This window comes from Herpailurus yagouaroundi, unplaced genomic scaffold, assembly GCF_014898765.1.
Source record: "Herpailurus yagouaroundi ecotype Mexico unplaced genomic scaffold, PumYag 195, whole genome shotgun sequence".
In the NCBI taxonomy this organism is placed as follows: Eukaryota; Metazoa; Chordata; class Mammalia; order Carnivora; family Felidae; genus Herpailurus; species Herpailurus yagouaroundi.
This window is the reverse complement of record NW_024412426.1, coordinates 12120177-12146843: the sequence shown is the minus strand read 5'-3', so window position 1 is coordinate 12146843 and position 26667 is coordinate 12120177.

The window sequence follows — 26667 nt, the reverse complement described above, 5'->3', positions numbered from 1 at the left end:
TGGAGAAGCAGGGTGAAAGGATACAGGAACCCTCTATGCTATATTTGCAACTTTTGTGTAAATCAAAAAGCATTTCAAAATAAAAAGTACAAAAACTGGAAATTAAAAGTCTGGAGGAGGGTTGAATTCTAAACCCAAAAGTGATAGAAGATAATAAAAATGTAGAAGATCAACATATTTAACTAAGTAAAATTTTAAAATTTTGTACAAACGTTAGAGATAAAAACAATAATAAATATCCGACAAAAAATATGACCAAATACAAAAGCCTAGCACTGTTTAATATCCTTATATAAGAAACTTTTACATAAGTTGATAATTAAATAATTAAAATATTAAAAGACTAATCACTAAATAAAAGATAAATGAATACTGACACTCTACAAAACAAAATTTTAAAAGAAGCAAAAATATAGAATAATCATCCTTGTGATTAAAGAAAAGCAAATTAAAACAGTAAGAGAATATCATTTTTACCCAACCATTAGCAAAAATGGCAGGAATAATAATACCAAATAATGATGAGCAACCAGAGAAAAAACAGTACTCATAAATTTCACTGTCAATACTGCCTGTCTGACCAAGTCTTTGATTTGCAGAAGTCTCTTTTTTTAATATTTTTTTAAAAGTTATCTCCACACCCAACATGGGGCTCAAACTTACAACTCCCAGATCAAGAGTCACATGCTCTACCAAGTGAGCCAGCCAGATGCCGCTGATTTGCATAAGTCTTTTAATTGCCTCCCTGGACACCCCACGTTCCATCCCAGCCTGACAGCACATACTCCTGGTTCAAACCCTAATACCCCTAGACAATTTTTTAAAGCTTTAAAAATATGGTCCCATAAACAAACAAAAATGTAGTTTCTGTCAAACCATTTCATTATTTACTTTCAAATGCATTCATTTATCCCCTAACATTTCCAAGTGTTTACTATTTACCAACATTTTTGTTGATGCCAGGAGTAAAAGAAAACAAAATAGATTTAAAAGTTCCTCATTTCATCGCATCTACATTGCAGTAGAGCAAGGATGATGATTTTTTAATGAATAAGTAAATTATGTTAGCATTTTGAAAGATGATAAGGGCTATAGAGAAAAATAAAGCAGAAAGGTGAGAGAGAATGTCAGTGTCATCTGGGAAGATTTCATTGAAGCAGTGACATTTGAATAAAGACCTGAAGGTGGCCAGGGAATAAGTCTTGGGCATCTGGGGGGAAAGCATTTCAGGCAGAGAAAGTAGCTTGTGCAGAGGGAGGAGTGGAGCCAATGTGTCTGAAGAAGAGCAAGCAGGCCCTCATGACTAAGAACAGAAAGACAGGGGGCTCAAGAATGGGACATGAGGTCAGGGAAAAAACATTATGGGCAGATGAGGAGTTTGCACCAGAATGTCAATCAGTAAGCACACTGCTTCCTTCATTAAGAAAGTCTTGTAAGAACAAAATGTCAGACAAATTAAGCAGTGCGTTTAGTGACATAGTTGATTTACATTCTGACACAGGTCCATGTCCCATACTTCAGGAGCATTGCTGTAGGCCATTAGAAGGTTGTTGGCTTCTGATTAGGGACATAGGGAGCCCATTAAAAAGTTTTGAGCCAAAGAGTTATCTGGTCTGACGTATTTTAATGGAATCACTCTTGACACTTGCGTTGAAAAATGCTGATGACTTTGACTAAAGTCAGAAATAGCAGAAATGGTGGAAAGTGGTTGGATTCTAGACATAAACTGAAGATAGAGTGAATAGAATTTCCTGACAGGTTGAATGGGTGAGATAAAGAGAGGAGTCAAAATGGCAAAAATGCCATCAAAATTTTGGCCATTGCAATGGGAAGAAGGAATGGAGTTGTTATTAATTGACATGGAAAGATTAGGAGCAGCTTTGAAGAAAAAAAATAGTATCTTGGTTTTGAATATGTTAAGTCTGAGAGGCCTGTCAGGCCCCCGAGAGGAGATACCAAATAAATAGCTGGACACAGAGTTTGGAGTTCAGGGACTTAGTCTAATATCCTTCCTTTTTCCCTATCCTCTAGCCTCTCCAGACTAGACCTACCCAAGTCATTTCTTGTAATAACTTGATACCACAGGATATTTTAAAATATTACTGGATCAAAATTACTAGGTACCACTTTACATCAGTTATTTATTTTAACCCTCACTATTAGGCTAAAGGTTAAATATTGTTATCCCCATTATCCAATAAGGAAACCGAGGCTTAGGCAAGACAAATAATTTGCTCAAGATCACACAGCCAGAAAGTAATAGAATAATGATCTACAAACAAACCTGTCTGTCCCCAAGGCCCTATTCTTTAAAGTGCTTTGATGCTCATGGACCAGAAGAAGTGCCTTGCTGTTTAAATGCTAGATGATCCCCCCTGGGTACATGGTGATGTGACTCCTGCCCAAATGGGCAGTTAGGCTAAGTGACACCAGCTGACTCCGAGACACTTCCTAGCTTTATAACTCTAGGTTTCTATAAAATGTATTTTGATATTAGAATAGCTTTTGGAATTTTTCATGTCTTACCTCTGAAAATTTTCAGTACAGAGAAACTAGGTTCTAGTTCAAGAAGGGAACTGGATGCTTCAAAATTTTTATGGGCAACAAACAAATTAAGTTCCCTCTTCCCACCCCAACTCCAGTCCAATGACTTTTAAAATGAATGTAAACAAAAACCCTGTGATAATATCCCCACTGCCCTTATTAAATATATACAAACACCCACCAGCCTTATCATAGAGCAAAGACCCAGAAAATGAAGACAGCTCATATTTTAACAGAAATCATAAAATCACGGCGGGCACATTCACTAATACCACTGTTCCCTTATTGTTGTCCTTCTCTCCCCCTACCCCAACCCTCCCACCAAGGAGCCCTTAATGACAGTTTCACTGATCTGCCCACCAAAAATGGCTTTTGAGTGTAGGAAAGTATCAGAAGGTCCCTGCTGAGCTGCCAGCTGGGGAAGTGTCACAGGCCACTGAACTCTAAAATGAGCTGTCTCTGTAACAAAAGGTCCCTTTCCCTTGGAACAACTTCAAGGGGATCACACACTGCAGTCCCCATTGCTCCTTTTGTATTCCAGTTTGATTAAACTGGGAATTGTTCTGTGCTCAGGGCTGTTGAGAACACCAGGTGGTGGATTCTAGAGATAAAGGATTATATAGATCCTTTGTTAGAAACAGACGTCCCCATTGTACGCCTTACAATATTTGAGCACAAATGCTAGGAGATTCCCACAGCTCCTAACGGTTCTGCACGGGAGACAACCAATAAATCCTGGTCCCAACTCTCTCATGGCAAACAGTTGCTGCTGGTGGCTAAACATCATCTAGCCACTGGATGAAAACAAGAGAAATTTTAAAATGTACATTTATAGTAAAAGACCTGAGACAAAGCAAGGAAGAAAAGCAGAAATGTATACAAGATACAATCATGGTTGATACTCATAGAGCCTGGACATCAGGAAAAATGAAATGGTTTATCTTCCTGACTAGAAATCCTTGAGAGCCAGTATTATATTTTGTTCAACACTGTTTCCCCAGGGCTGTACACAGTACACCATTCACTGAACATGTGCAAAAAATAAATGTAATAATTACAACTAATATTTATTGTGTACTTATGTAACTGTATCGGTTTTCTATTGCTGCATAACCAATTACCATGAGCTAAAAACAACACCCATCCATTGTCTCATAATTCTGTAGTTCAGAAGTCCAGGATGCTTGACTGCGTTCTCTGTACAGGGTCTCATGAGGTTGAAGTCAACATTTTAGTCACCGGGGTTTATTGGAAGGTTCTGGGAAGAATCGACTTCTAAGCCCATTCACATTGTTGGCTGAATTAATTCCCTGAAGCTGTAGGACTGAGGCCCCCATTTCCTCGCTGGCTGTTAGCCAGGAGTCTATATTAGCTCCTTAAAACTGACCATATTCCCCCTCACCTGGCCTGCTCCATTGTCAAAGCTACCGATGGCATCTCAAGTCGTTCTCACACTTAAATCTCTCTGACCTCCTCTTCCACCATCAGCTAGAGAAAGCTCTGTTTTTGAAGGGGCCCATGTGATTAGCTTAGGCCCACCAGATAATCTCCTCATCCAAGGTCAAATATGCCTACACAACAGGATCATGGGGTCTCCTCATAGTCACAGTTTCTGGGGATGAGGGCAGGACATCTTTGAGGGTCACTTGAGAAATGTCCACAGACAGACACTGTTCCAAGGGTTTTACACTTAATAATTCATCAATCTTCCCAGCAACCCTAAGAAGTGGGCTCTATTATCATCCCAATTTTATAGATGAGGTACAGAGAAATTAAGTTACTTACCAAGGTCACCTAGCTCCTAAATGGCAGGGTCTGGATTTCAACTGAGCCAGACTGAATTCAGAGTCCCACCTCCAATCCACTATTCTACACTGCTATTCAATTTACTATTTACTATATACTATTACAATCTACTATTTACAATTTACTATTTAGTGGAATTTATGAATACATGAATAATTGCATTAGATATGGGACTAGGAGACAATGCTAAGGACAAGTAAATTCCTGGATTTGTTTAGAAAATTTTATGCATAAATTCTTATGCCAATCATTCTGTTAGGGGATACACAGAGTCTCAAAGATATGAATCTTAGAGAAGTCCATATACCTGTTCCCTCCCTTTTCACACATCAATTGAAACATGTGAATTATAAACATTTAAGGCCAAAATGGAAACAGCAGGACTTGACATTGAGGCAGTATTATATAGCCCTTTGCCCTCAGTCATTTTCTTCCACATCAAGCAAGACTGTGCCCCAGGGTAGAAACAGTCACACAGGACAATGTCAGCATGCTGATTTCATTCTGGAAAAAGAAGTGTGAGAAGAAAAATCAAAAGGGCCAAAATTTAGAGTTGAAACAGCACAAGAAGGACAATGACCCCAAACTGTAGTTATTTCTCATATCTTAAATCGTTTTTACATGGGGCTGGGTCCATATATGCTTCTCTGTCCTCTTAGTACTTAGCTGAGGTGAGGTATAAGTAGCACTAGAGTTGAAATTAGAAACTTAAGTGCCAGTCCTGGCTCCGTTTCTTAGGTGAATTTGAACAAATGATTTAAGTCCTGAATCTCATTCATCCTATCTGTAAAACAGAAGCAATAATAATATCCACCTCACAGAATTTTAGAAACAATCAGATAAGTTACTGCCTTAGTCCGTTTGGGCTTCCATAACAGAATCCCACAGACTGGGTGGCTTAAAAACAACAGAAATTTATTTCTCACATTTGTGGAGACTGGAAAGTGAAATGCAAATGTTACATGTTATTGCACCAGGTATCCAAAGGACTGATGGAAGGAAGGGACAAGACACGCACAGCCAACTTGGAAAGAGGTTACTTCTCCTGGCGTAAAAATCTGAGATGAACACCGGCTGCAGAAGAAATAAAGTGAGATCAAAAGCTCTATAACATCCACTGGGCCTCCATGTATTTTGCAAAATGAAATATACTTGAGTAGTATCAATGTCATTTTGAGAGGGACAAGTAGCAGACTGAAACTCCAATATGCTCTCAATACAGTGCTTTCGTCAGGGAAAAGATGGCCTGCTGGTTGATTACAAGAAGGAACTGTGCCTCTTGCTTATATTAAATTAAATGGAATATCAAAATGCTCATCCTCTCAAATCTTTATAAAGATTGTCTGATAAATTGTCTGATATGAACATCAAGTAGTATTGGATTATCCTTAAAATGGTCATGCAATCTATAGCTTAGAGAGGTGAAAATACTTCCCATGTACAATCTCTCATGACACCTTCATTTCAGCCTTGTGAGACTCTGAGAACAGGACCCAGTCAAGCCTGCTCAGACTCTGAACTACAGAACTGTGAGACAATGAATGGGTGATGTTTTAAGCCATAAAATCTGTGGTAATTTGTACAGAGCAGTTGCCTCAACACTTTTTTCTCCCCACATAGTAATCAAAAAGCTTAAAGAAAGTCACCTTTAGAGCACATTAACATAAAGAAATGACTGCAACCCATCAGTTTCTGGAAGCTGACCATTGCCAAGCAGTAGGTTCTGGAAACCCAACAGGTAAGTGTATGGCTTAAAGTCAGGCAATCCAGAGTTTTCTCCAGTAATAGCATGCACATCAGCAATAATGCGAACATGAATCCAATAACTGCCTTGCAATTAAGCTGACTGGCCATGAAAAAAAACTCAAGCTTGTAGATTATCTTCATTGTGTGATACAAATCCATATCTGATACAAACCCTTAAAACACATTCCCAGAATAACGTTGGATAGCAAATAAAGCAGCTTGACAGCGTAGCTGCTTAGAGTTGACCTAGATAGGGTCCTGATAGTCATACTCCACAAGAATTTCATGAGAATTGTACCCATGTGAAACACACACACACACTCCTCCCACCTGAGGGTTAAAGGCTGTACTTTAACATCTAATAATACTATAAGATGTTACTGATATGAACAAAGTTTAATGATACTTATTGGCATCACATTTATGGCCCCCTGGAATGATAAGGTTAAATATTTCAATAAGCATCCTTAATCCTACCTCACATTAACATTAACAAGACACTCAAATACTTGTTCCTATATTTGAAGCAGTCTAAAAGAAAAGCTAAATTGGAGAGGTAAAAAAGGAGATGAGGACTACAAAAAGAAAAATCACTGGTTGAACTAATTCAAAGCATGGTGTGCTAGAGGGCAGAAAGCCCCAGGGTTGAGTCTGAAGAGGCCAAGTTGGTGTGGTGAAAAAAAGCATGCTCTGGAATACTCTAGAGCCAGAGCCAGGTGGACCTGGTTTCAAACTGTTTCTTCACAGCTTATGAGCAGTATAACCTGAGGTCAAGTCCTCACCTTCCTGAAACTTGGTCCCTTCTCCCGTAAAATGGCAATAATAGTAATTAAGCATGGTTGTGAGAATTCCCTGAGAGAATATACGTGGAGGGCCTCACACATTGCTGGCACACAGCTGGGGCTCAGTATACTCCAGACATTTCCTTAGGCTTATCATTCCACACTAAGAATCCCTCTCCCTCCTTCTGTGCCCCACCCCTTTTAGCAGTGATAGTGGTGATAAGGAATCTGACCTCCCTCCTAAAGGAGAATAAAAGGATATCTTTCGTAAGAAGGGGGTGGGGAAAAAAGATGCTTCCTTAGATAACCAAGGGCCCAGAGAATAATGGTAAGTAAACCATACTTGGAAACCTAGCTTCACTCTTTACTAACTTTGGATGAGTTATTTAACCTATCTTTGCCCCAGTTTCTTCATCTGTAAGATGATGATGATGATATTTCTCTCATAGAGCTGGCATGAGAATTAAAGGAAGCTAATAGATATTAAGTGCTTATAACATTGCTGGCACAAGGTTAGCACTCAGTAGATGTTAGCTAGTATTATTAAGGGTTATTATTACTCATTACCTATGCGTTCAATGCCTTCAAGAGAATAAAGGAAGAAGGCCGGTATCTGGCATGAGGCAAAACTATGCGGAAAAAGGCATGGCAGCAACAGCAGGCTCAACTGTAGGGGGTGGGAGCCAGTGAGTAATGGAAAAATGAGCTGTGAAAAAATAACAAACATCTATATGATGTTTGCTGTATGCCAGACATGGTGCTAAGTATTTCCTATATATTAATTTACTCAGCCCGCCTAACAATCCTTTAGGTTATAGATTCATTTAATCCTCAAAACAAACCCATAAGGCAAATACAGTAAGTATTCTATTTTTAAGATTAGGAAACTGAGGAACAGAGAATTGTATACACCAAAAATTCCATTTCTTTTCCAACCCAAGAGCCAGCTGACCCTAGGGAAGACTCCACACCCGGGATGTCAGGCCAAACCCCTCAAGGCCCTCCCCAGGAAGCCTATGAAGGCACCAAGAGCTCCAGGAAGTAAAGGCAGGTTTCACCTGCTAGGGGAACACAGTCAAGTTCTGGAAACATACTGCCTTTGTTACACTTCAGCTACAAAAGGAAGTGTCACAGAAGAGCCTCTCCATGCCGATTTTAATTAGCTAGTCAAGTTTGCTTGGAGGAACAGCTTATGAAGAAGGGCCAGGCCATGTTCCAAACTGAGATTTCCCAATTATGCTGATTATTTAAAAAAAAAAAAAAAAAAAAGGGCACTAAACTTTGTATTAGTAAAATATAACTGATCCTGGAACAAATATAGAGAAAGGCAGTACCAGTGAAGATTTTCTTCCTACAAACCTTGAGAAGAAATGGGACCAGGGCTGCAAGAAAGAATGAAGATGATAAATTAGCTTTGTTTCTGTCAACTGTTGTAACTTCTTTATATGCCAAACTATTTGCTAGAAGCAGAGACCTAAGCCACTGTTCAGAGAACACTAAACACAAAGCTGGGATGGGAGTGGAAAACGGTCAACTCCTGTAATGATATCCTTTTGGCCTTCTGCTCCCAGATTCAGGCCCATTCACCATCCTCTTCCCCAAGACCCCCCAGTCAGATTTCTAAAAGACCAATTTGTTTCTCTTCCTCCTCTTCTAAAATCCTCCAAATGTTTGCCCTCAGCTACAGAAAATGAGTCACAATCTTTAGCATGGATTCCACACCCTACATAATCTAACTGCCTTTTGCAGCTCATCTTTCCCCGCCCACTGTTCCCTGCACTAGCAGAGTCCTCTTTGCAGATTATGGTGTCTCTGAAGCCACTACTCAGTCTTGATTTAGAGGAGTTGGTACATGGAGTCAAAATATCCAAGTGGGGATCCACTGAACACGGGAGAAAAGTGGAGAGAGTGTATTAAATCATGAAATGTACATTCGCAAAAGCTCTTAAGTTCTCCCAAGTCAGAATCTATAAAGTCTCTTGCAAGCACAAACCTTACATTAATGAACATATCCTTTAATACGTAAGCATTTTAACTACCTTCTTTCTAAGTTCAGGCTTTTTAAATTTTCAACTATTTGCCTTTCCTAATTCTGGCGAGATTGGGGGTATTTCATTAAGAAAGGTAGTCTTTTTCCCCGATTAAGGCAATCAAAAAGGAAAATTCCAATTGAAAACAAACTTTCTGAGAAATATCCACCTTCTTGATGAGACAAAATATGACTGACCTACTACTTACCTTCCTTTTTTGTTGTCAATGAAACCCTGGGTCAGAAGAAAATACATTTTTTAGCTGGTAGGTCTTACTGGTTTACACTGGTAGGACTCAGTATATAAACTGAATCATCTGTTCTGGGTATTAACATTCATATTTAATACATAAGCATCGAAATGCAAAAAGATTAAACTGAAACAAAATATTTGTAGCATTTAATAGGTAACTCTCTGGGCAAAACAGGATTACTGCAGGTTATTCCAAGTTACAAACTCCCCGAAAGCTCAGAAGACGCTCATTACCTTTACAGAATATTAATGAACACAAAACCTCTAGGAACTATTTTTAGCACAGTGGAGAGACCACAGGCACACCCCACTAACGCACGCAGATTTTCCCTTCGGCTTCTCAGCCTTGAGAGCACGGAGTGTGATGGCACCGAGAAGGGTCTCTCACTCCGCCTGGGGAATCTATCAGACAATCGTATCACAAACCTCAGAAGTGACATTTTGCTCCTCCATGTGGCCTAGAGCCATCTCACACCTGCTAGTGAAAAAAACAGGATGCCTGTAAATAACATTTTTCAAGAGAAAATTAGAAATCGACTCCAAAGCAACTAACTGTAAACACCCATCTACCACAATTAACTCTACTGCCAACTGATACACAGGTCTCGAGCGCATCAATACTGTAACAAAAATCAAGTAAAAGAAGGAGAAAAATGGGTTATTATACTGAAGTCTCTCTAGACACTATTCTTATAATTAATCCCATTGGAGAATTCCATTTTTAATTAATATCTTCAAAGACTTAAGACATAGAAGAAAAAATAAGAAGTGCCTTATTAAATATCTACTTCTATATACACTTTTCATTCATGCATGCATTCATTTTCAGTTCTAGGAAAGCAGGAATTTTTGTGTTTTGTTCATAGCTGTGTCCCTAGCTCCTAGAATAGTGCCTGGCATGGAGTAAGACCTCCATAAATATTTGCTGAAGAAATTCATTCATCAACTATGCATTGAGTATTTACCAGATACCAGGCCATGTGATAGAGCCCAGAGATATAAAGATTTGCTCACAATCTATAAAGAACACTCCTCTCAGTTCTGAATTCATGTATCTAAAGGTCTCCTTGAAATATCTAATAGGTTTCTCAAACCTGACATGGACAGACCAGAACTTTCTTTCCCACAATTGCCTTCTCTTCCCTTTACCCTAAGTTATTCCTACCCTTGTACTTCCTGTCTTGGTTCATGATACCGCCATCCATTCAGTTGTTCAAGCCATAATAACGCAGTCAACTTCTCTTCTACATTCAGTCCCTTCATCTCTCCACCATCAATCAGTCACTGTCATCTCTTCCGGAGGCACAGACCCCACTGGTCTCCCTGCTGCCACTCTTGTCAAGACCGAAATCCATCCAGACTAATCCCTTTCAAACATGAGCCAAATCAGTTTACCATCTAACTTAATATTCCTTCCATTCTACTGAGGCCCACTAACTCCCTACCATGAGCCATCTGCCCTAAGGGGCTCTGCCTCCAACTTACCTTCCCCATTTTGCACCATGCCCCACTTCCCTCCTGCCCACTGAGCTCCTGAGGCAATCCTGTGGTTTCTTAACATCTCCAAATGTGTCCTCACTTGTACATGCCCTTCCCTCACTGGAATGTTCTTCCCGAAAATTATGGACTGTTTCTCAAAATTCAGATTTTCTCAGAATTCAAAATTCAAATGTCACCTTCTGAGAGAAGTTTTCCATGACCATCTGCCCAAATTTCTGATTCTAAATTACCACTGATGTTATTTAGTCGTGGGTAAACAACTAAGAGATCTCCAAATACAGCCAAACCCAAACCTCTCCATCCATTTCCTGCATCCCCAAGAGGTAGAAAAATTCCTCCACTAGCATCTAACTGACCCCCTCCTCACTTTCTGATTAGCTACTTTTCCCAACAAACAAATGAGCCAGACAACTGCACCACAACCACCACCACCACCCCCCGCAACGGGTCAGCCTCACTTTCACTCTTCTGCTCCAAGATGGAATCAGTTCAGGGATGTGACTCTGTGGGTCATGCTGGGTGTGTTCCTCCTGGTTCTGTCACATCACTGGAGAGAACTGTTTCCAAATAAAGACACGAAGCTCAACAATCCCACTCCTATGTACATATCCACAGAAATGCATGCACGTGGACATCAGGAGACAGATGAGAATATTCCTATCAGCTTCATTCATAATATCCAAAAACTGGAAACTACCCAAAATGATCGTCAAAAGTAAAATAGATTAATAAATTTTGGCATATTCATACAATAGAATTCGTATAGCAATGAATGCCATGCATAACAATATGGATGAAATTATTTTACAAATAAATGTTGAACAAAAGAAACTAAACTCACAAAATACATTTCTACATGGTTCCATACATAAAAGGGTCAGAAATGGGTAAAATTCAACTCTAGTTAGTATACTCAACTCTAGTTAGTATAGTTAGAATAATACAGAAGTGGTAGAAACTTAAGAAAATGTAAGGAAGCAATTACCATACAGACTAGAAAAGTGTTCATCTTAGGAATGGGAAAAGGGGGTAGGGATTGGAATGGGTAATGAGATGTCTCTGGGGAATACTGACAACACTTTATTTCTTGACTTGGGTGATGGTTACACAAGTATTCATTTTATAATTCAATAACCTGCATGCTTATATTTTATGGGTGTTTCTTTACCTACATTATATTGGGGGGAGTAACAAATCAAGGCAGTTCTTGCTAGGTGCAAAAGAACTGTGCTAGGACTTATTGTCACTGATGTGAATAAATTCCAATCTATTAAGCACTATTATAAGGTTTTCTATATGTATGGCCAAAAACAATCTTAGCTGATAGAGCCATTCGAAGGGTGGGCAGAAGAAGAGAGGCAATGTAGGAAACAAATAAACAAAAAAGTGTTGTTAGAATTAATCAAAGAACCGGGAAAGCAGATTAGATAGGAAGGTCAAGTTGAAACCAGGACTCCCACCAAGTGGTCAGACAGGATGAGAATATAAAAAGAGGCCATTTCACTTGGCCATTAGATGGTTAGTTCCAAAAATAGTGAAAAGAAGAAAACTAGATTAATGTATGTTCATATTCTACCTAGAGACATAGTATATCTAAGCTTTTTTGACTTATGAAAAAATGGAGCTAGGAGAAAGAAAGAAAGGAAGGAAGGAAGGAAGGAAGGAAGGAAGGAGGAAGGGAGGGAAGGAGGGAAGTCTGGAGGGAAAAATTCAATGCAATTAGAATTACAATAGATGTAAGCAGAAGAAGCAGTGGACATATATACAAGACAGTCAGGGAAGACGTCTCAGCAGAAGTTGTTTATCTGACACCTGATGACAGCAGAATTTGCCAGAAGAGAATGAGAGGGAGTGCTCCAGGGCCAGATCAGGAGCGACCATGGGAAGTATGTTAAGCATGTGTGAATCACTTTAAACATCTCTCTCAAGATATCTTTCCATAAGTACTCGTACTTAACAGGTAACCCACCATTCTGAGTTACGCCAACTTGATTTGTCTGACAATTTGAAACACTGACGACAATCCAGTAGTCACTAGCTGGATTTTCTAGCGACTTCCTAAGTCCTAAATAATACCAGTGTTACTAGAATAACATCCGTTACTATTATATCAAGTAGCATCATTTACTGAGGTGTAGCAGTGAACATAGGAAACAGCAAACTCTGACATCATTCTAGTCATTTGTTAGGGTGTGTGTGTTCCGCTTCATCTGTAACACAGACTCAGACCACAGCGGGCTTCTGCGGCAGCCCCCACACACTCACTGTGCATCATTTAATGCTAAGGGAAGCACCTGAAATGACTTAACTGGAAGAGTAAAACTCTTTGCTTGTCTCTAATATAGAACTGAAAAATGACAAGAGTCGGGGGGTGGGGGGGAGTTCCTTTATCCATCTTGCAGTTTCCTCTTCCTGCTTAAAAATTGTTAGAGATTAGCACAATGTGAAAGCAATACTTGGTACTTTGAATTCTCAGCCATTTATTTCCTGGTAATAAGTAAAAGAGGTGGGGATAAGGGAGAATCTGACCAAGACTTTTGTTTTTTTTAATCACCCTTAACCTAGGGGCATCTGGGTAGCTCAGTTGGTTAAGCATCCAACTCTTGATTTCACCTCAGGTCATGATCTTGAGGTTCATGAGTTCAAGCCCGGCATTGGGCTCTGTGCTGACAGTGAAGAGCCTGCTTGGGATTCTCTCTCTCTCTCTCTCTCTCTCTCTCTCTCTCTCTGTCTCTCTCTGCTTTTCTCTTGCTCTCTCTCTCTCTCTCAAAATAAATAAACTTAAAAAAAATCACCCTGTAATCTAGTATAAAAGACTTTAAAGGGCCTTACTCATATTACCATCACTACACTATTCACAACAGCTAGGAGTTCCCATCTAAATCGTTATGCCCAGCTAGAAAAAAAACCTGTGTTTTCTACTGCATTTCACAAGACATATGCAGTTACTAAAGCTTTTATGAACTTTGCATAGAAGAGATCCTCAAATATTCATTAAATGAGTTAACCAGTGAATACATTAAATACAATTTAATCTAAAATCAGCATCCAAATAGCTGATGCTGGGGAGATGACTGACATAAAATCAGTTGTTATCACAATGAAACTATTAAGATGGTAAGTGACTAGACACTAGGTGTGATGCAATATCCTTCCTCTTCCCTTTTCCTCACATTCTTGGCCTCTGATCATTTCTCTTCACTCGTTCTTCCATCCCACATTTCCCTAATCACCGGCCCCCAAAATTTTCACCAAAGTTTCCAGAGAAGCAAAGGCACCCCATTTTCTTTGTATTGGTGATACTTATACCTTCACTCTGATTATTTACATCTTCAGTCCACTGAGTCTGTTCAGCTATTCATTCACTGCTTAATTTACTGAACAACCAGTTACTGAGCTCAGGTGTCAGACACTGTGCTTAGTCTAGAGCCAAAAAAAGTCAAGAAAATACTTGATCCCATCTTCAGGCTGCTTAGAGTCTTTGCAGGAATAGAAATGAGTAAACAGCCAATTCCAATACAAAGAGACATATATTTGGGGATCTGGAGACACATGGCCTAACATTAGAACTTAACAATCCAGTTGAAGAGAAAGGACATTTGAAATTTAAAGGAAGTTCATGTTGGTTAAATGTTCAAGAAAACCACTTAATGTAAGTGGTTGGAAGACTACTGGCAAGAGAAAGGAAGGTCTAAGATGGATTATGAACGAGAGCAAGGGTTAGCCACGTGGAAAGGTAGGGAATAGGTAAGAACATGGTTCAAAAGTAGAAGTAACTATGTGTGGGAAGGCCCTGAGTTCATGGATTAAAATTCAGAGGACATCTTTCTGGATAGGACTCCTGCTTTATACACATCAGGCAAACTGACCACTTTACTAAGCAGTCGCATGGTGCTTTTCTGTCTCCTCACCAGAGGCCACATGGGAATATCCTTCCCATCTTGCCCTTTGTCCTATACTTCCTTCAAGGCACAACTTGGCCATTCATCATGTCTTGCCTTAAAATCTGACATTTATATCGGCTCCTTTCATCTTTCAAATAGTTATTACATGTGTCCCTTGACAACGCTTGTGATATCTATACTGTTTCAAATGTCCCTTCTCAACTAGATTGTAAGTAGTTGCTTAAGAAGAGCATCCAGTTATCTGTATCTATCTTTCTAGTGCAGTACTTTACCAGAGCAAATGCTTGCTGATTATTTATTTACATGGTTTAAGTAAGCAAAAAAAGAACAAAATTACCACCCAAACTACCCAGTCATTGAGGTTCCTGACTCTTCAAGGGAGAAATGGAAAATGCTAGATTTTCTCAGTATCACTTCCAGTGGATCTATGTAGATACCTACTCTTATGAGAAATTACCCAGGTGTTTCTGTTCTATAAACATGATCCATTTGGACTTAGGGGTTCATATAGTCAAATATCAAAACCATTTTTACATCAAGAATCATCGAGGCTTTGGGGCACCTGGGTGGCTCAGTCGGTTAAGCGTCCGACTTCGGCTAAGGTCATGATCTAGCGGTCCATGAGTTCGAGCCCCGCGTCGGGCTCTGTGCTGACAGCTCAGAGCCTGGAGCCTGTTTCAGATTCTGTGTGTGTGTCTCTCTCTGCCCTTCCCCTATTCACGATCTGTCTCTCTCTGTCTCAAAAATAAAAAAAAATAAATAAAACGGGGGCGCCTGGGTGGCTCAGTCGGTTAAGCGTCCGACTTCAGCTCAGGTCACGATCTCACGGTCCGTGAGTTCGAGCCCCGCGTCGGGCTCTGGGCTGATGGCTCAGAGCCTGGAGCCTGCTTCCGATTCTGTGTCTCCCTCTCTCTGCCCCTCCCCCGTTCATGCTCTGTCTCTCTCTGTCTCAAAAATAAAATAAACGTTAAAAAAAATTTTTTTTTAAATAAAATAAATAAATAAATAAAACGTTAAAAAAAAAAAAAGAATCATTGAGGCTTTGGGTCAGATACTCATTTTCTTTGCTGAGATGCTGCTGACACCCAAATCTCCAGGACCTCTGAAATTTCCACAGAGAAAAGAAGGAGTCTCTTCAATTACCACTCGAAAAGAGAAACATACTTGAGGCCCGTGGCAGTAAATTTCCAAAAGATTGGTGGCCAGAACTTGGAAGCAAAATTTCTAGTCATAATAAAAAGCTACATCTAGCTGACTCCCTTAAATAAGATTTTTGAAACCAAAAAGAAAACAGGCGGGGGGGGGGGGGGGGGGGGGCAAATCAAGTTTGAACTTTGAGGCAGACTATTTTTCCTAGAGACAACATCAGAGGACTCTGCACATGTATTCAGTTCATTGGTTTACAAAGTTGTGGATACATATAGTACAAAACAGGCTCCAGTTCCCTGTGTGAGATGCCCAGTAGTGAAAACATCCTCTCCAAGGCTCATAGGTGTCTCTTCATTAAATGGAAAATTCCACTAAAAGTCACAAGGATACTATCATATCAGCCTACGAGTACAGATGAAGGTGATGAGCCACAAATGCATTTCCACATCTAGGGACTATGTAGCAGGGACAAGGTGCTGCAGGGAGTAATGATCATTTGCCTGATATAACCAGGCACATATTTTGCTATTTAGGACTTAAAACAGACTTAGGTATAGTGGAAGCATAGGCTGTCCTGCACTATTCACTAATATCAATAAACTGCTTCTGAGAGTTTAAAATTTTTTTATTAACTCAATAAACATTGAGTAAATAACTACTATGCATGAGCACTGAGCTGGGGAAGAAGTGATTAAACTCCCCTTGCCATCCAGAACTAACAATCAAGTGGTGGAGATAAACGCATAGAACAGATAATTTTGCTGAAGTGTGATGAGTGCTATAATAAAAGTGAGAGGAGAAAACAGTGGGTTCAAGAGAAGCACCAAAGACTATTAATCATTCTGGCAAATGTTAGACAGCTAGAAGGGACAGCAGCAGTGCTAGCAGCAAAGTAAGTGAGGTCACTGCAACCATTCTTTAATTGCTTGCTTGAAAAACACATTTTAGAACTACTTATTTTTCATTAAGGAAATGTAGTAATTGATTCATCAATTGGTCATAACACCCAAAATTTTAAAAAGGGAGAGAGACAAGCGCAAGCTTCACCATTTCCAGGAAGCCCACCTACCTCTCCGAGAAAAACCTCATTTTGAATGTAAAAGGTTCAAACTTACTGAAACTATCTCAGAAAATCTCATGAGTCCCCTGCTTGCCTTTGATCACAAAATCAAGAGAAGACCAAATGAATTCCAAAATGTGTCCAGTCTAGGACACAGCTAGAGTTCTCTGAACTCCCAAGGCCCTCAAAGTTTTCCTTCTCACCCACCTTTCCAGGCCAGAGTTATCCAAACAATTTCCCATCCTTACCCTCCAGCCAGCCAGTCAACATTCCCCTAATAGTCTGTAACTCGTGAGTCACCTAACTTTTTTCTTTTAATTTTTTGTAACGTTTATTTATTTTTGAGAGACAGAACATGAGCAGGGGAGGGGCAGAGAGAGAGGGAAGCACAGAATCCGAAGCAGGCTCAGGCTCTGAGCTGTCAGCATAGAGCCCAATTCGGGGCTCAAAGTCACAAACGGCGAGATCACGACCTGGGCTGAAGTCTGACGCTTAACCGACCGAGCCCCCAGGCGCCCCACGAGTCAACTAACTTTTATATAGTGTCTTGAACATAAGAGCTCACTTGTAACTGTGAATGGATGAGTTTTTCTAATTTCTTTATTTTATCAAGTTGTTCCTTCTATGCCAGATGTTGTTTCCAGGTCTCCCTTTTCTTCCTCTCTCACCACAAATCTCCACCCACCCTTCTCATCGTATCTATCAAAGTAATATTTGAAGGAAAATGGTGTAGAAGGAAGAACAAGGATTCTGGAAATCAACATCTCTGACTCAAACCCTGACAATATCACCTTATTAAGTCACTTAGTATCTATGATCTCCGATTTCTCCTGTAAAATGAGAATAATCCCCCCTAATAGGTAGTATTCCTGTGAGAGAAAACCGAGATATGTATAAAGTTCCTAATGTGCTTTGGTAACAAGCACCCAGTTAGTACACACTAAATGCTAGTTTCTTTCCTTTCCTAAGACTTGACTGAAATGCCTGCGGAGAAACCTCTCAGCTTACCCACCTAGGATCCACCTGTAATAATGGCATGGCAGTGCTTCTCCAGTCTCTGAAAGCCTCTAGGGTAAGAAAATCTGCAATTAAGAAACTTAGATTTTATGGGGAAAACAGGATTAGGAAGCTGAGGGCATCATTACACCTGAACTGTTTTAAATTCAGTAAAATGAAACCATGACAAAATTTGCTAAATAAAAACAGTATTGATGACATTCAGGCCTCTTAAAAGAGCAATTATGACTACTGTGGTAGTATTTTCCATTTAGCACTCCATGCTCATTAGGAAACTTCTGAAGAGTTTCCTGCCCTGTAATTTATAAAGCTGCTTATAAATTCATCTGGCTTTGAGGCAAATAATCCACATACTGCCAGAAGGTGTGTTTTATCTGCTTCCAAGTGTTCGATGCCTATCTGATCTCATGGCTCAGGGCTGCTGACTCCTGAGTCTCAAGTTCCAACATGGTCCCTCAAACAAGGGAAGCACTCAGTTGCTTGAGAGGAAAAGCGCTTTAGGTAAGCTCTAATAAACCACTGTGTATTGCCAACTAGGCATTCTACAATCCCGCTCCCCGGGACTCAGGTCCCTGTGGCTTTTCTGGGTCCATGAGAACCTCATGTGCAAAGGCTTCTGAAGACCCCAAACCCAAGGCTGCCTTTCCATAGTCTGAAACAGACCTTTCGTCAGCCTCCTCTACCAGCCTCCTCAGGCTTCACAAGCAAGAAGGCTAGTCCCATTCTGCCTTCTTCTGAACTCTCTTCCCTAACACCCTTTTCTGTGGTGCTGAACACTTGACTCTTCCCCGTTCAGTTCCTATACTCTTGGCGACTTCTTTAAAAACCCAGAACTAACATTTATATGCCAGGCCTCATTCCAGCCTCGGCACTTCAAATGTATTAACCAACTTAACATCCACAACAAAATTAGGAGGTAGCTCCTATTACTATCCCCATTTTACAGGTGAGAAAACTGAGGCTCAGAAAGGTTATAAGAGATAGACTGAGGATTCAAATCTGGACAGTGTGTGGTTTTAGCCATCACCATTTGCTAAATTTCCTCAATTCCTTGCTCAAACTGAAATCTCAGGCCACATAGCATCTACTGGTCTCTTATAAGGTGTGTGTTCAGGTGAAATAAATCCTTTTGAAACCACTGCCTGTTTCCTTCCTCTCCCTCTCCTTCTCCTCCTTCTCCCCCCACTCCTCTGCTTCCTCTTCTGCCTCCTTATTCTTCTTTATGCTTTCTGATGTCAAATAAATGTTGCTTGATCAGTGCCCCAAGGTGTCACCACAATTGGGTAGATTCCCGGATGTAAATCTCCCTACCTTATCAAATCTCTAGCTGAGAGAATGCCCTCTCTCTGAGGTCACCAATAAAGATATGATACAGAAAACAAAACAAAACACTATTCTGGTTCAGACTGCAAACAACTCTGTACAGTACTCTCTTTCTGAGAGGAAAAAAGAAAAAGTTATTTTGTAAAAGACATCTGCAGCTGCAAAACACAGTCCTTACTGCCTTTTACTAAACTTTAATAGATCACTCACAAATAGGTCATGCCCTTGTGGGTAGAAAGTTCTATAGGTTTTTTAGAATATCTTTAATGAACATGAAGACTGACTTTCAGTGTCAAGATGTACCCAGTACTTCTGCCACGATTCTATGACTCACTGAAGAAGCCACGTTTACTCTAATCATTCGCCAAACAATTACTGACCTCTGGAAACCCGGTGAGCAAGGTAGACAGTATTTCTCCTCTCAAGGTGCTTACTGCCAGCGTGGGACACAGGCAATTAAGCAAACACCTGTCTACAGATGATGATGATCACACAGGATGATGTGCAAGAGAGAGTGAAGTGAGTACAGAGGAAATTAATTTAGATGGAGTTATCAAAGAAGGCCTCTCTGAGGAGGCAACATTTAGCGGAGAGCTGAAGCAAGCATGCACATTCCAGGAAGAGGAAATAAAAATGCAACGTCTTCAGGTGGGCACAAAACCAAGGAGCCCCTTCCCTTGGACCGCTCGCCATTGTGTTTACCTCTTCGTGACTTTATAAACTTTATACATCCTGTCAACCTTAATCGTTGTGAACTAAAGAATGTACATCACATCTATAAAGGAGTTTCTCCCCCTCTTATCTCTGCAGTTGCCAAATTCCCAGGACCACTGTGTCTTGCTTCTGTCTGCAATACTCTTGTAAGGCCAGCTGCCCAGCAACACCTGTTAATGATTAGCACCAACAGACCACGGAAAACAGATTTTGCAAGTCAGTCAGCCGTAAAGTCCTTCCCAAATAAGGCTGCGGGAGATTTAGTCCAGCTCCTGGGGAGCTGGGCCGTTCATTCCTGCATAACCACCACCACCGTGCCCAGTCCCTCACCCCATCTCACCATGTCCCCAGGAGTCTGACAGCTGGGTCAAGCGATGACCTTTTTCAACCTACGGGAAGCCAGTAGTTAACAACTGAGGAATGTCTTTCTCATCACTTTATGTTGAAATACCACCAAGACCTCAGGCTTGTAACTCATACCAGATAAGTCATTTAGTAAATAAATTCTAAGACTTAACCTGATAAAGAGATAATTTACAAAAAGCTTCATGAGGCATTCCTGGTGAGCCTATATCCTAGGCTTTACTAGACATTCCTGATGAGCATGTGTCCTAGGTTTAAAAAGCACTGCAACGTTTAAAACAGACCATTTTCCATGTTAGTGATAATTACATCACACTGGGAATGGATATACTTTCTTTGCATTCAATCTATTTATTATTCACATAGATGAATTCATGAGGCCCGAGTTGCACCACTGTCTTTTCCCCAAAAACCAGTCTAAGTCTCTAAGGCCTTGGGAAGCTGTATCACCCTTGCTAACATTAGGGAGTGATCTTCCACCTCCCTCACATCTTCACCCCCTGGTCTCCACACCTCTGGAGAATGGTATGGTCTCTTCTACTTGTATGTTTACAGGAAGCCATCTTACTGAAGATTTTTTTAAGACTCCAAAAGTTTGTGTTTCCTTAAATTAATTTAATTTGCTTGTTTCTGTCCTATAGTTTAGGTTATTTTCTTTTTTCTTTTTTTTTTTAATTTTTATTTATTTTTGAGACAGAGAGAGAGAGAGAGAGAGAGAGAGAGAGAGAGACATAAAGTGTGAGTGGAGGTGGGGCAGAGAGAGACACACACACACACACACACACACACACACAGAATTTGAAGCAGGCTCCAGGTTCTGAGATGTCAGCACAGAGCCCAATGCAGGGCTCGAACTCACAAACAGTGAGATCATAACCCAAGCCGAAGTCGGACACTTAACTGACTGAGCCATCCAGGTGCCCCAGTTTAGGTTATTTTCAATCCTAGAAATATTATACTTCTATAATGATCCATTTGAGAGTGGCACACACAGTCAGGAGACGTAAATTCCAGTCCTGTGTTTATTTATTCATTCAAAAAATGCTTTTTAGATTCCTATTATGTACCAGACTCTGCATCACTGGTGGGCTTTTCACTTTGGACAATTAACTAACTTGCTCTATGCCCCAGTTTTCCTATTTGCACATATCTCTAAAGAGCACACTGTACCAGATAATCTCTACCCCTTTGCAGTTCTAAATGTGTTTGCTTCTAAGTCCAATTCTAACCTCCATTTTGTTTCTCAATCACACTTATTTCTAAGTAAACTGACTTTGGGAAATATCCCATTAAAATAAAGGCTAGTACTGGTTAGATATCCTAAACCATTAATATAATTTCATTGAGAGAGAAAAATATATACTGTAATCAGTATTTCTGGACTTTAGATGATTATTTGCAAGAAAAATCAATGAAGAAATTATACTATATATACTCAGAAACAAGAGTCAGAAAAGAATAATATGTTACAAAATAGCTTGGAACCAATTTCCTCAAGAGGAAAAACCGGGCACCTGGGTAGCTCGGATGGTCAAGCATCCAACTCTTGGTTTCAAGTTCATGAGATCAAGCCCCACATCGGGCTCTACAGTGACATCACAGAACCTGCTTGGGATTCTCTCTCTGCCCTTTCCCCCACCCTCCCACTCTCTCTCTAAAAATAAATAGACATTAAAAAAAATAAAAAAGAAAAACCAAGTATAAAACCAACCACTGAAAATATAAATAAAAAATGTAAAACCTAAAGCTGGCCAGATAATGTAAACAATAAGTATACATATATATTGCTGGTAATACTGTATATTCTTTCTAAAGAATAAGTTCATAGTATGTAACAAGGATCATAAAGCTGGTTGTGGAAATTAATCACAGAAATAGTCCTGGGTTCACCCATGTAACTTTCTTTGACCAATGAACTTGCTCTTTCCAGTCGTGCCCCTTTGCCATAACCATGAGAACATGCCTAGGTTAGCCTGATGGGTGGATGTACAAGATGTATGGAGGAAAGCCAAAACTTTCCAGCTGGGACTGGCAGTTTCCCTGAGCTAAGGAGCTGGAGCTGGGAGTCCAGGAAGCCTAAAAAAGCTAGAATTTTCGAGGAAAAAATACCAGAGAACAGAGAGCTCTGGAAATCTGCAGAGCAACCCCCTACCCGAGTCTTCAGCTAAGTAATGATGTGAAGAGAGTATCCACTGTCTGAGAAACAACCACTCAAAAGGATTAGAGAAAACAATTTTCAAAGCTCACAAAAAGCTAGCAATAGTCCCTGAAGTGGAAACACTAATAATTCAAGAGGCATCAGACTGGTTAGATACCCAGAAGGGCTTGGCCTGTGTAATGGGACAAAACCTGCCCTAGAGAAAATACTGCTCTGCTTACATCAAGCAATACTTACAGGCAAGACTGAAAGGATAAAACAGCTTCCAAGTAACTTAATTGGATCCCAGCACCAATATCAAGAATACCTCTAGAAATACAAAATATTCAGTTCCCAACAAGGTAAAATTCAATATTTCTGCTTCCAATCAAAATTTGCCAAGTAATTAAGTTTGCTAGGGCTGCTGTAACAAAATACCGCAAACTGGGTGACCTCACAGAAACTGATTGCCTCACAGTTCTGGAGAGTAGAAGTCTGAGATCAAGATGTTGACAGGGTTAGTTTCTTCTAAGGAGTAGAGAGATGGGAAGACAGGGGGCAGGGGCACATTCCAGGCCTTCTTCCCTGGCTTATAGATGGCTCTGTGTCATTGATTCTGTGAGTATGTGTGTGTGTGTGTCTAAATTTCCCCGTTTCATAAGGACACAGTCATATTGGATTAGGCCCGCCCTAATGAACTCATTTTAATTTGATTAACTCTGCATTAACCCTGTCTCCAAATAAGGTTCATTCTGAGGTGCTGAGAGTTAAGACTTCGATATATGAGTTTTTAGGGGGACACAATCAACCCATTACACCAAGCATGCAAATAACCAGGAAATAAGGCCCATATTGAGAAAAATCAATCAATCAAAACCAAGAAATGACGTGGATCATAGAATTTGAATTTGAAAAAGATGTTAGAACAGTTATTAAAATTGTGTATCACTTGTTCAAGATGTTAGAGGAGACTGGTATGATTAAAGTTTCACAGACACTTGGAAGATACAAAGACTCAGGTGAAACTTCTAGGGATATAAAAATATAATGTCTGAGATGAAAAATACACTGGGAAGTGTTTAATAGAAAATTAAATGCAGCAGTAATAATTAGTGAAGTTGAAAACACAGCAGTAGAAATTATAAAAAATGAAATTCAGAAGAAAAAGACGGAGAAAAATGAGCAATCAGTGAGCCATGAGAGGACTTCAAATAGCTTAATATCTACATAAATAGTGTGTCAAAGGGAAGGTGAGGGACTGGAAAATAATTTGCAAAAATAATAGCTGAGATTTTCCAAATATGATGACAACTAAACTACAGAGCCAAGAAGCCCCACAAACTCCAAGTACGAAGAGCACGAATATGACTGCAGCAAGCCGTGTTGCTACCAAACTGCTTAAAACCAACGATAAAGAGAACATCTTAAAAAGAAGCCAGCGGAAAGACACATGGCGTACAGGGACTTCTCATTGCAAACCACATCGAGACAATGGAGCAACAGTTTTAAAGTACAAAAAGAAAAAAAATGTAAACCTAGAATTCTATACTTAGTAAAAATAGCTTTTGAAAATAAAGTCAAAATAAAGACATTTTCAGGCATTCAAATGCTGAAAGAATTTATTAATAGCAAACCTGTCCTACAAGAAATGTTAAGGAAAAAATCCCTCAGGCAGAAGAAAAACAGTACCAAATAGAAATTCAGAGCTATCAAAAGAAGGAGAGTACCAAATGTGGTAACTATGTGGGGTCTAGAGAGAAACTTCTCCATTATTTCCTCCCTCCCCTCACCACTCAGTCCATGTCCCATTTAGAAATACAACTGAACAGGGGCGCCTGGGTGGCGCAGTCGGTTAAGCGTCCGACTTCAGCCAGGTCACGATCTTGCGGTCTGTGAGTTCGAGCCCCGCGTCGGGCTCTGGGCTGATGGCTCAGAGCCTGGAGCCTGTTTCCGATTCTGTGTCTCCTTCTCTCTCTGCCCCTCCCCCGTTCATGCTCTGTCTCTCTCTGTCCCAAAAATAAATAAACGTTGAAAAAAAAAATTAAAAAAAAAAAAAAAAAAGAAATACAACTGAACAAGGCTTAATTCCATATGTACAATTTATATACACATCATCTATAGAATATTACATTTATCAATAGTCATCAACAAATATTCATTGAGCCTACAATATATTTCAAACACTGGGGATATAGTGAGCAAAACAGACAAGCTCCTTTAACAAGCTCATGGAGTTCACATTCTAGGATTTGATTTTCTGATTCATGAACATGAGAACACAGTATTATAGTCACACTGCAATTTGCTGATATTGTTTTATTTATATGTTTTAGTAATTCCCTCCAGACTGAAAAAAAACTTAAATTTGGTTGCTTCAATTGCCTTCATGATTCAGTAATTCAATACAATAAATTAATAATAAGTTAATAAAATAAATAAAATAATATTTATTTTAAATAAATAAAATAAAATAAATAAGTTAATAAAAGTTAATAAATAAGTTAATAAATAAATAAAATAAGTTAATAAATAATATATATATTATTATTAAAATAAATAATATATTTATTATTATTATATTAAAATAAGTTAATAAATAAATAAAAGTTAATAAATAAATAAAATAAATAAAATAAATAAGTTAATAAAAAGTTAATAAAAGTAAAAATAAAATAATAAGTTAATAAAAGCCCTTTAAATATTATCAGTACTGTTAATTACATAGGCTTACATCATAATGTACTCCAAACAAAGCAATTTTGGTATTTTTCATTATGTCATATTCTATCAAGCTGCTGGAATTGGGATAGGTAAAAGGAGAAAAGGGATAAAGAAGCCATTAGGGTTGAATTAAGTTTCTAATATTTTTGTAATCCATATCTTTTATAGAAGGATACGAAGGTGTTTACCATAGACATACATAATGTCAGTACACCATAACTAAAATGGAAATGGAAAAAGCAAAGCCATGCATACCTGAAAGAAGCAAATATGCTAGCCTCAAGTGCTAATTTAGTTACTATAATTATTAATAAATATGGCTTGGAGCTTCCTAGCAGCCAAAGCAAAAAAGGAAACACAACTTATAAGAAATTGTGCTCTGTGTTAGGGGAAAAAAATATTAATGCACAAATACTCACTGCCTTCTCCTTCCCTTCTCTCATATTTCTTTAAATATTACTTACCCTAGTCAGGTTTTTGAAAGATATTACAGCTGATAGAGGGAGGGAGAAAACAAGAATATACACTGTGAGGAAACTCAGGTATCCTATATCACTATCTGAAGAAGAAACATATATTTTGGAAACAAACAAAAATTATGAAAGTCATCCTCACCAAAAAAATAGGCTATTCTTTTGAGAACATATGTAAATTCTACCCCACCATTTTATACTGGTTAAATGAACCAACTTTTCTTTGCCAATGAACAAACAAGCAAGCGCTTTTGGGTGAAACTCTAAATAATTGGGAGTCAAAATAGTGAAATGGTGAAATCATCATCTTCAAATTAGTAATGGCTATTTTTATGGCAGGTTTTGCTTTGAGGAGAATGTAAAAAAAGTGTATTCTAATCTACTTCCTAGGAACAGCTGTAATCAGCAGATGATTGTAATGACAAAACTCAAGTAATTAAACGTCTTCATTTAAAAATCTATTCAACAGCAACAACAAAAAAGGCATCCATGGACTTTTACTTGTCAAAAGTCTGGAAAATGTCCTATCTCTAAATAGAGTGTCATTAATTTCTATAGCATATATGATTAGGCAAACAAACAAAAAATGAAAATGAAGAAAGAACCAACATTACCTTGATATTGCCTAGCTGTTTATTTTATGGTATAAATATATAGAAAGACATTACTATGGAAGTATCAGTCTATCTCCTTTGGCTTTTGAATGTTATTGTCAAATCCCACAGAAAGCAAGATGGTATTAGAATGCTTGGCTATTTCCTTGTGTTCCATTCTGCTTTCTGAGCCCTAACCCAATGTTAGAATTTCATTAACTTCTTTCTAGTTCTCTTGCCGGCCCTTTTGCAAACAGGTAAATAAGGTGCTGGAAACAGTCTCCATCAACCATTCATTCATTACACTAGTATTTACAGGCTCTTTGATGGGCCAGACAGGATTCTAGACAGTGAACAAAACAGACCAAAATCTCTGTCATTGTGGAATTTACATCCTAGTGAAGGAAGAGAGATAATAAAAGGAGTAAGTAGAGACCATGTCAAATGGTGATCAGGGTGATAAAGAAAAACAAATCAGGGAAAGGGAGAGGGGAGAGCTGCTGAAGAGGGATGGCTCTTTCAAAGAAAGAAAAGTCTCAGTGAGACAATGAC